We start from the raw sequence: 9,133 nt of genomic DNA on the forward strand, positions 1-9,133 counted from the left end.
AGTCACCCTGCGGGGAGGGCGCGGGGCCCGGGCCGGGACGGCTGCCCGCGGCCTCAGCGCCAGCTCTCGCCCACAGAAGTGTCTGTGGGCCGGCGGCCTCGTGCTCTGCCCCAGCGTCCCGGGCGCCTGCTGCGGCTGCTCTTGGGGACGGGCTTTGGGCCGGGCAGACACCCAGTCTGCACCAGTTTAGCCACCCCATCCCTGTGTGATTCCCTGGTGCTGGAAACACGGATGAGGCTCCCTTCCACCAGGCACCTGCCTCCTGTGAGCTGCGTGACGCGCTGCGTGGCGTACTACCCGCAGAGGTGAGCGTGTGCCCGCAAGGGTGCCATCGGCACCACGCCCCCGATAAAACAAAAAATAAAAACCCAGGTGCCCAGGCCGAGCCGAGGCACAGAGGTGTAGCGTGTCGCGAACCACAGACTGCAAGCCAAGATGTTCTTACATCACCCAGCCCCCCACCATCACACGTTTGGAGGAGAAAAAGATGAGCCAAAGGTGGCTGGTTTCAGGCTCTTCCTGAACAAAAAGTAGGGGAGGCACTACTGCTTAAAATATTTTTAAGCTCGATGGTTTCTGATAGAGTTGTTTGTTTATTGCGCTGAAGTGTTTAGAATCCATTTATGAGCCCCGGTCTCAGTGCTCCTGGCAATGCAGAAACTCTGAGGTGGCAAAATAAACACCTCTTTTAAAGGGCTTTGCATTACCATAACGTTTAGCTTGTCTGTAAACTTACTGCTAAATATGAGACAATATTACTTTCTTTTTATCTGTCTTTCTTTTTGACACCGCAGTTTCAGCACCAGTTGCTGTGATGCCGGACTGACACCAAGTACGACCTTACCAGGGAAATACCTTTTTAAGTCTTCAGGTTTTTCATTAGATCTCCCAGCTGAAATCGCAGAAGCAGCCTGTTTAAAACAGAAGTCCTTTAAAAGTTATTTTCGTGTAAACGCTGTTACAATAAAACACAGGGAGTAAGTAAGAATGAACACAAAGCGTAAGGACAACTGTCTGCAAATACTTTTCCCATCAGACTTCAAAGATCAAGACTCCGCATCAAATTCATTTATACTGTGTCTTTTCTTGTTTTAAGAGAAAGCATTTTAATTTTCCCGTCCCATCTCCTTACTTGACCCCCTATGAATTCTTCATTTCAGGCATGTGGTATTTAAAATGTAAGCATCCTTTCTTCATACGTAGCACCTACCGCAATTCAGAGAATCCTTCCCTTTGGCTCCCGGGTTTGGCTCAGACTCTGGATTAGGACCCATCTGCGGTACTAAATGTGGCAGAGTTTGGAATTATGTTTTCAATTTAAAGAGGTGTTATATCTCTTGCAGTAAAGACAGATGTTTTAAAAGGTATATGACATTTCATAAAACACGCTTTTAGGGGTAACATTTCTCTTTTGCTTATACCTGATATATATTACTCATGAGTCTGAGCTTAAAGCTTGCACGGTGTCACATCCTGAATTCCTTTTCATTAGTGAACCCTGTTGCATATAATTCTCTTTTACTGCTGACAAGCCCTAAATTTATAGAACGTGATTTGAAATTGCTAACATGGGAAAGTATGACTTGCTTTAAAACAAAATAACTGTAGGCCTACTGTGTTGTGCGCCCCTGGAAAGTATTTCCATGTCAGAAGTACCCGGTAACTCCACTCGCACAGAGGTTGGTACTGTGGCTGCCTTGGAACTGTGTGGTGGTTTGCCCCTTTACTGCACCGTTACCCCAACGCATTCCACAGCAAACAAAGGAACGTCAAATCCTACTTTTTATCATTTTTACGCCTTAGCGCATGGCCCTTCCACAACAACTGGTAAGCAAGGTCAGGCCTTCATCCCGCAGCAAGACTGACCTCTCTAGGGAATTTCTGCCTGTACCAAACGCATTTCTGCCTGTACCAAACGCATTTCTGCCTGTACCAAACACATTTCTGCCTGTACCAAACACATTTCTGCCTGTACCAAACACATTTCTGCCTGTACCAAACACATTTCTGCCTGCACCAAACGCCTGTACCAAGCTGAGCCAGGATGACCCCGCAGCAGCACCGGGAGATCCCACGCTGGTTTCTTTGCCCACACGCGGCACTGGACGCGCAGAGCGCAGTGGAGCAGGGTGCTGACAGGTCCCCGCAGCTCGTGTCCGCCGTGCGGGATCCCGAGCAGGCAGCGGGGTGCAAACCCCCGGGCACAGACGGGGCTCCCTGTCCTGTGGAGCCACGCTCGGGCTGCGACAGCACGAGGAGCCTGCACAACCTCCCCGGCGGGCGGAGGAGACGCGCTGATAATGCCACACAGCCCAGGCTGCGTTAGAATCTGTGTGTCACTGGCTACTGATTTTTATTAGGCATTGTGTTGCAGGAAAAAATACTGGTGAAATCAAAGGTGGTTCTTTTCTTGCAGGCATCCTGTAATTAGCTAAAGTTTTCTTTTCTTCATAGAGAGGTCTTGATGCATAAAACAAAAGTTTCCTCTTCCTTGCATGTTGTTGCCAGATGTTTCTGCAAAACTTAAAAACAACAAAGTTATTTGTGTGTACTTACATATGACTTCAGCCCAAGGCCTGTCTCAAAGTGCTCCTCCTCCTCCTCCTCAATCAGCCCAATTAACTCTCCCCCATTTCCGAACAGTGCGTTTCCACTGTCTGTTTGTCACAGCATTTTAGAATTCCAGCCATTTGTGACAGATCTATGTCCTAGCATTCAGAAAAGCTCAATAGGACTGTAACCTCCCCAGATTAATTTCCAGTTGCAGTTGTGATTCCTTTTTTACACAAAACAGCTGCAGAAGAAAGCAGCCCTCAATGTTTTGTCACTATAGATCCAGGGACGGGTGGGTTCAGCGCTCACAATTGTTCTTATGGCTTCAATAAACACCGAGGGCCAAACTCTCTGCTGATGGAACTAGAAGGAGTTGATATCACATTATGCCAGAAGGAGATTTAACCCCATGTGGGGCTTTATCAGTTGGATACAGGCTTCATTTTTTTCCAGTTTAGGATGAAGCTGGCAGGCATGTTTTATTCAGGCGTTTGCCATGAGTTCCACTTCACTGTGCTGTTACCCACCAAGCCTCCCTCTCTATTCTTTTCTCTTTCATGCTCTATTCAGGCACGCACCTGAGGAAGGCCAGCAGACTCCACCTGCCCCGGTACAGTGCTGCACTTCTCTGCATTGATGCTTAATACTGCTGCATTGGAATCAGCAGTGCCCGTGCAGTCCTTCACTGTTCGCTCTTCCTCATTAGCGGGTTAAGGTGTTTGCTAGCCACAACCCGCTCACAGCTCCTGTAAGCTAAGGCACGCCTGGAGAAGCTGGCAGAGCTCAGCACCCCAGCACATCTCCCCGAAAGGCAGCGAGGGTGAAAGGTGGCTGTGCTCTGGGGAGGGATGTGTCAGACTCCAGCTCTGACACAGGGGAGAAGAGGGACCCCAGAGGGGCCGTGTTCTGTTCTCTAAGTGCTACGGGGAGAATGAAAACTCTGGGAGAGAAGGGGAAGAAATACAGGGATTCAAGATGAAGCAGATCAGTACAAGTAAAGGGGAAGGAGAATGGCATGGCGGAAGAATGAAAACAGTAATTCATGTAGAATTGAAGGACCTGATGGGAAATCGAAATACAAAACATATCACCACAGACAAAGGACTAATGCTGGAAATAAAGACAGGAAGAAACGTGAAGAATGTAGAAAAAATACAAAGAGTTATTAACCTAAAGAGGATGTAGGAGGGCATGGCCCAGACCCTCTGTGCCTCAATCTATGACCTACTAAAGTTAATAGCAAAAGCATCCTGAGTTCGGACCCAGCAGTCCCCTCCGACAAACGCATCTGCAGTCATGAGGATGCTGCTCATGGCATGCTCGCAAGGAAGCGTGCTCCTGCGCCGCTGGAGACTGCAGCTGGGGAACATTGCTTTTCCATTCTGGCTTAGCTGGGAAACCATTGACAGGCTGCAGTCACTGCCTGAATGACTTTGATGTATATTCAAGAATTAAACAGAATTACTCCCAAGCTGATAGGAAACAAAACTGACCTCCTCACAAGATGACCGAAGTCTTAAAAGATTTGTGTTTGCGAGGAGCATTAGGCACTGGGCATGTCTCTGCCTTTTTGGAGAGGGACAACAGATTGCAAAGTGGGGAAGAGTTCTTCCTCTAAATCTGGAGTTTCACGTGAGCTGTCTTTGACACACAGCTACAGAACTTGCATCACATAGGAAAAGGCAACGCAACCCTTATTTTTAGAAGTTCTTCCAAGTAGGCTTAAGGTCTTCATGATGTGTTATTTGTGGACTCCATACAGTAATTATTCCGAAGGTGCAAATTCTTTGTTCTATATAATTCTGAGCAATCATCCTGGTATCTCTGCAAATATTTATTAAGTAAGATTTTATTTCATTGATGTGGCTTTTGGTCACTGGTGCTACCCATGTCCTTGGTTTGACTATATTCTTTCCATTCCCCATTGTCTTTGATATGCAGCTCTGGTTCTTCAGCATCTGGGTTTATTTTTTTCCTTTAGCTTATCTTTATTGATTGCTTCAGAGATCAGAGAAACCATTTGTGTCCATCTCAGTACTTTAAGTGAAATACTGGTAAGTCAGTCCCTCAGCCTGCAAACTTCTGTGTCCTACCAGGGTACAGTAGATGCAGCCAATTGAACCTGATCTCCATTAATTGCTAACACATTTCATACAGTAATTTCTTGAAGGTTACAGAGAAAGTTGGTGCTATTCTGTTTCATGAGCACATCACTTCATCTGGAAAAGCTTCTGTCATTTTTTTCTAGGCTGCTTCTAGCACTAAAGCTGATTTCCTACGGATCCACAGTGGCCTGTATGTGTTTGCCAACAGGGACCCACGTGTCAGTTCTATTCTCACTGGGCCTGTCAGCAGTTCGTAACGTGAGAAACTTCCCCATACGCTAAACGTACTTGTGTCATGATCATTTGACAGTTATTTGTTTCCTCGAGTCTGGAGGGGGTTAATTTTTTTTCCCAGTGTGACTCCAGACCATTTTTATACCTAGATGCTTCCTGCGGATTACGTTATGCACGCCCACTTCAAAGTCGTATGTGGCGCGATCTGCTTATCTTCGGGTCCTGCGTATTGTCCAGGCTAACCCCCCGCCAGACAGATTTACGGCTGCATCTGGCAGCCACGAGAGCTCCCTTTGGTGCTTCAGATGTCTCTTTCTGACATTTGGTTTGGAACGCCGTACACAATTCTGAAGTCGGCTCTTGGGTTCCATGCACTGCCTGATCTCCTCGATGAGAGTCATAATTATGTTTTAATGATTTAATAATGGTCTCCACTTAGATATATATTTTAATGTCTATATTTAGTGTTTGTTAAGGTTGAGGTCATTATCTTTGCAATATTATTACATTGTGGCATAGAAACCTGCAGTCATTTATATTTTTTAAAAATCTATTATATGACAGTTCATACCACTCTTCTCTTCCTGTGGCTCCACAGAACTACTGGGTAAGCTGGACACTCCCCAGACCTGCACTCCTACCTGCTGAAATTCTCTTTCAAAATTAGGCACTGATCTACAGCCAAAATTTTAATCGTCGATACAGTGCAGCAGATGAAACTGTATTTCAGTCCTTCTCTTGATCCTGTTTTTTTTTCAGGATATTCATTAGTTCTGCCTCAAATTCCCTAGATTGTGGAAATAATTCTTTCCTTTATTGTCCAAATATGTTTTATGCTTTACACAGAATATTAATACATATGCCATTTGTAGTCATTTTGGGATGGACACAAAACTCCCGTAGTTAAAGTCTTTAGTTAATTAACTATTCATCTGTAAAACAGCCACGGTATTTTCACGATGATTGTTATAGGTCCTAACGTTTATTTAAAAGATGAGAACTAGTGGAATTTTTGAAAAAGAAAAAAAAAACACACCACAAACCCCAAACCTTCACTTATAAATTATCCAAATTCTCCCAAATTGCCATTCTGCTCAGGTTAGTAGAAAATAATTGAACATTGCTGACATTTTATGGAAGACGTGGTCTTCTTCAGATTTGTGCCAAACAGGAGCCAAAGCCCTAAAAACTGTTACCCCAAACAAAATTTATAACCTGTGTTGACACTTTCAGCAGGATGGAGAAACCCTGTGCTGGACTGACACAGGATAAGATGAACCACATATTCTGGGGTTGCAGTAAGAATTTTCTTAATATTCTTTCTTCCGGGGACTAGTGAGGTTCCTGTGGTAAGAGCCAGAGCAGCTGCGCTACTGCCAGCTGTGCTCTGGGGAGGGGAGAGGTACGCTTTCCGATCGGTGTCAAGATATCTTGATATCAGGGTTGAGAAATTTATTAACAAAGGCTTTTGATGACGCTGTCACAACAGCGTGCTCGCTTCTAAAACCCAACAACGCCTTCGTAGTTATCTGATAATAAGAATTTTTGTATTTTGAATGTGAATATAAAGCAAAACAGGTTGAATTCAAGAAATAGGAAACTCATGCTTAGTGAATAAAATATTTTGAAGGCTGATTATGTTTCAGTAAGAGTTGTCAATGCCAGTTATTTAAGAAATTCATAGATTTTTAGGGAAAGGACAAAAATGATCAGCAGCATAACACAAGCCACAGACTTTCAGCTAGTCATCATCTTCTAAACCTTTAGTTGAACAGGAACAAAAATGCCAAGCCTTTTAAAGCCTAATTTGTTTCATACATTTTTATAAACTAGGAAAGGTTTTTATTTAACCCTGACCATCATCATATAATGCATTTTAAGTTGTTACGTACAGGGTAGCATGTTACTATTGTAAAATGTTAACCAAAACATGCAAGCCTACCAAGTTTTTACATGACATTTATTTTTACAACGTAGGAGTGCCCTAGGGAACATTTCTGCTTGAAGGAGAACAAAGGGAGATGGTACGTTCGGGTTGTTCAGTCACACGGGACAACTCGCACGAGGCCAGAAAGATTCATCCAAAGCCACGTAGCAGAGTTACTCCTCCGTCACTGCTGTGTGTGATTCTGCAGGCTCTGAGCTACTTCTGCTCAGCGGCACCTGCAGCTAAAAGAAGCGGGAATCAGTAATATTCTTTTCCCAGCTTTATATACTAGAAGCAGAAAATATCTGAGGTTTTTCATCTGCTCAATTCAATACAAAACATTTAAGAGGGAATAAATCCAAGAGACAGAACTCGTGTATTGCAGCAGCACGAAGACAATGAACACCCCTCACTTTGTCTTTGAACGTGACCGGTGTTGCACAGTTTACCAACAAATCATGAGTTTTACCAACAACGACCTTGCAATGAATGCTGTTGCGCTTAGCAACAAGTGAAAAACATCCTTCAGGAGAGTAAGAACGCGAATGGTTCTGCCCTGGCCAGGTCCCACCTCTGCACGTACCGCACTGGCCGGCCCCAGGGCTCCTGGCACGGAGCTGCTAAGTTGTCCCCCGCTCGCTGCTTCGCACCGTTGTACGGCGTCCTGGCTGCTGGTGGTGAACAAATCCCGTACAGCAGCCTCAAATCGGGCCCTTCGGATGGACGGTGGTATTAAGATATGGAATTAGCCATTAGAGAAGGAATGTCTTACCCGTTACCGTGCAAACCCAGCTGTAATTAAGCATCTGAGTGTGTGTTTATAAAGAGATGTTCTCGTCTGAACGTCCTGGAAATGAACAGCTCTGTTATACGAGTTCCCTCAGACTGAGGAAGTGAGCGAAGGTGACAGGCGGGTGCCACAGCTCTCCTGCAGGCTGATGGCCTCCCGTACACCCCCCGCATCTCAGCTTACCAAATTGCAGGGGTAGGAGGGATCCCCAAATGCAAGACGGCTTCTGTGGTACGCACAGATCAATGAAGTGAAGTAAATTTTCCAGGTAGAGTCCCAGAAGCACATTAGGATTTCGTGCTTCAAGAGACATCCTTGCCTGCCTTTAACACCGAGGACCTCTGCAACATTCCTGTACCTGCCAACAGAGAGTTCGCAGCATTTGTGAATAGTCTGACTTCTGCTATTCTGTTTCCCTTGTATGGGAAGAAGTGTTTCCTGTTAGCTGCAAATTCATTGCATCATTCAAAAAGCACCAGAAGGCAGTTTTGAGGGCTATTTTAGACACATCTTTACATTAAGGGAGGTTGCAGAGGAATATCTTAAGAGTTTTTAGAACCCCTTTTCCTAATTTGTGACGCTTAAATGAATATTAAGCTAAGATCGCAATGCATTTATTTTGCATTTTTAAACATAAATTGGTATCTTCCGAAAGTTAATATGGCATGTAAAAAAAACCTTACTACTTTGAAAAAAAAAAAAAAAAAAAAAAAAGGGGGGGGCAGATTAATTGTGCTTTCAAAGCTGTGCTTTTACTTTGCCCTTTTCGTTCCCTTCCTTGGCCCAAACGTGCATTTAAACAGCCGGAACGACTCAAACATCTCTCCTGGATGTAACCTGGATGACGTGGTGCACTGGCTGCCGTAATAACCATTTCTCGGCACTAACTGCTTGTCCCAGCGCAAGCACTGCCCGCTCGCTCCCCCCGGCTCCTTCGACCGTCCCGAGGCGGAGGAGCCCGAGCTGCATGAACCGCTCTTCCCCCGTCCCCTGCATTTCTGTCGGTTCCAGGGAAAGCCAAGCCCGAGAGGATCTCTTGTTCTGAAGGGCAACCTCTTCCCCCTCGGCTCTTGCTCCACTTCTCCAAAGCAGCAGAGTTTCCTGCTCCGCTGTTTGACTCCATTCGTGGTTTTAACTCCTGTTCTGCTTCCAGAGTTTCGGCTCTTCCCTCGCCCAGGAGCCGCGGGGATGTCCCGCCATCAGCGCTGGGGCTTTGAGGTCTCTGCGGTCTGAAGGCAACTTCAGAGCAGCACACTACCCCGTTGCTCTCTATGTCAAAAAATGCCGAAATTCGTTAACTTCCCAGCCAAACGCTACCATATTTTGGGGAGTTTACTCCAGTTCCTCCGCGGAAAGGTCCGTACTGCCAGCGCCTGCCAGGGGATAACTCCCCCCTTGCCCCCCCTCTGTCTCTTCTCGTTCCCGCGGCCATTCCGAGGGGTCTGGGGTCTCTCTGCACGGATTGTTTGCCCCACGCCGCCCCCCCAGCTCCCCCCCGGCCCCCGGGCCGCTCTCCCGGGGGTT

At 46.0% G+C, this 9,133-nt stretch overlaps 1 protein-coding gene across 2 annotated transcripts in view; it reads left to right on the forward strand.

The window, feature by feature from the left end:
- Positions 1–9,133, forward strand: part of NR3C1 (nuclear receptor subfamily 3 group C member 1) — a 111,182-nt gene that overhangs the window by 31,872 nt on the left and 70,177 nt on the right. The gene's annotated exons all lie outside the window — the stretch shown is intronic.

This window comes from Athene cunicularia (genome assembly GCF_003259725.1).
Source record: "Athene cunicularia isolate RWA chromosome 13 unlocalized genomic scaffold, athCun1 chr13_part1, whole genome shotgun sequence".
Lineage (NCBI taxonomy): Eukaryota > Metazoa > Chordata > Aves > Strigiformes > Strigidae > Athene > Athene cunicularia.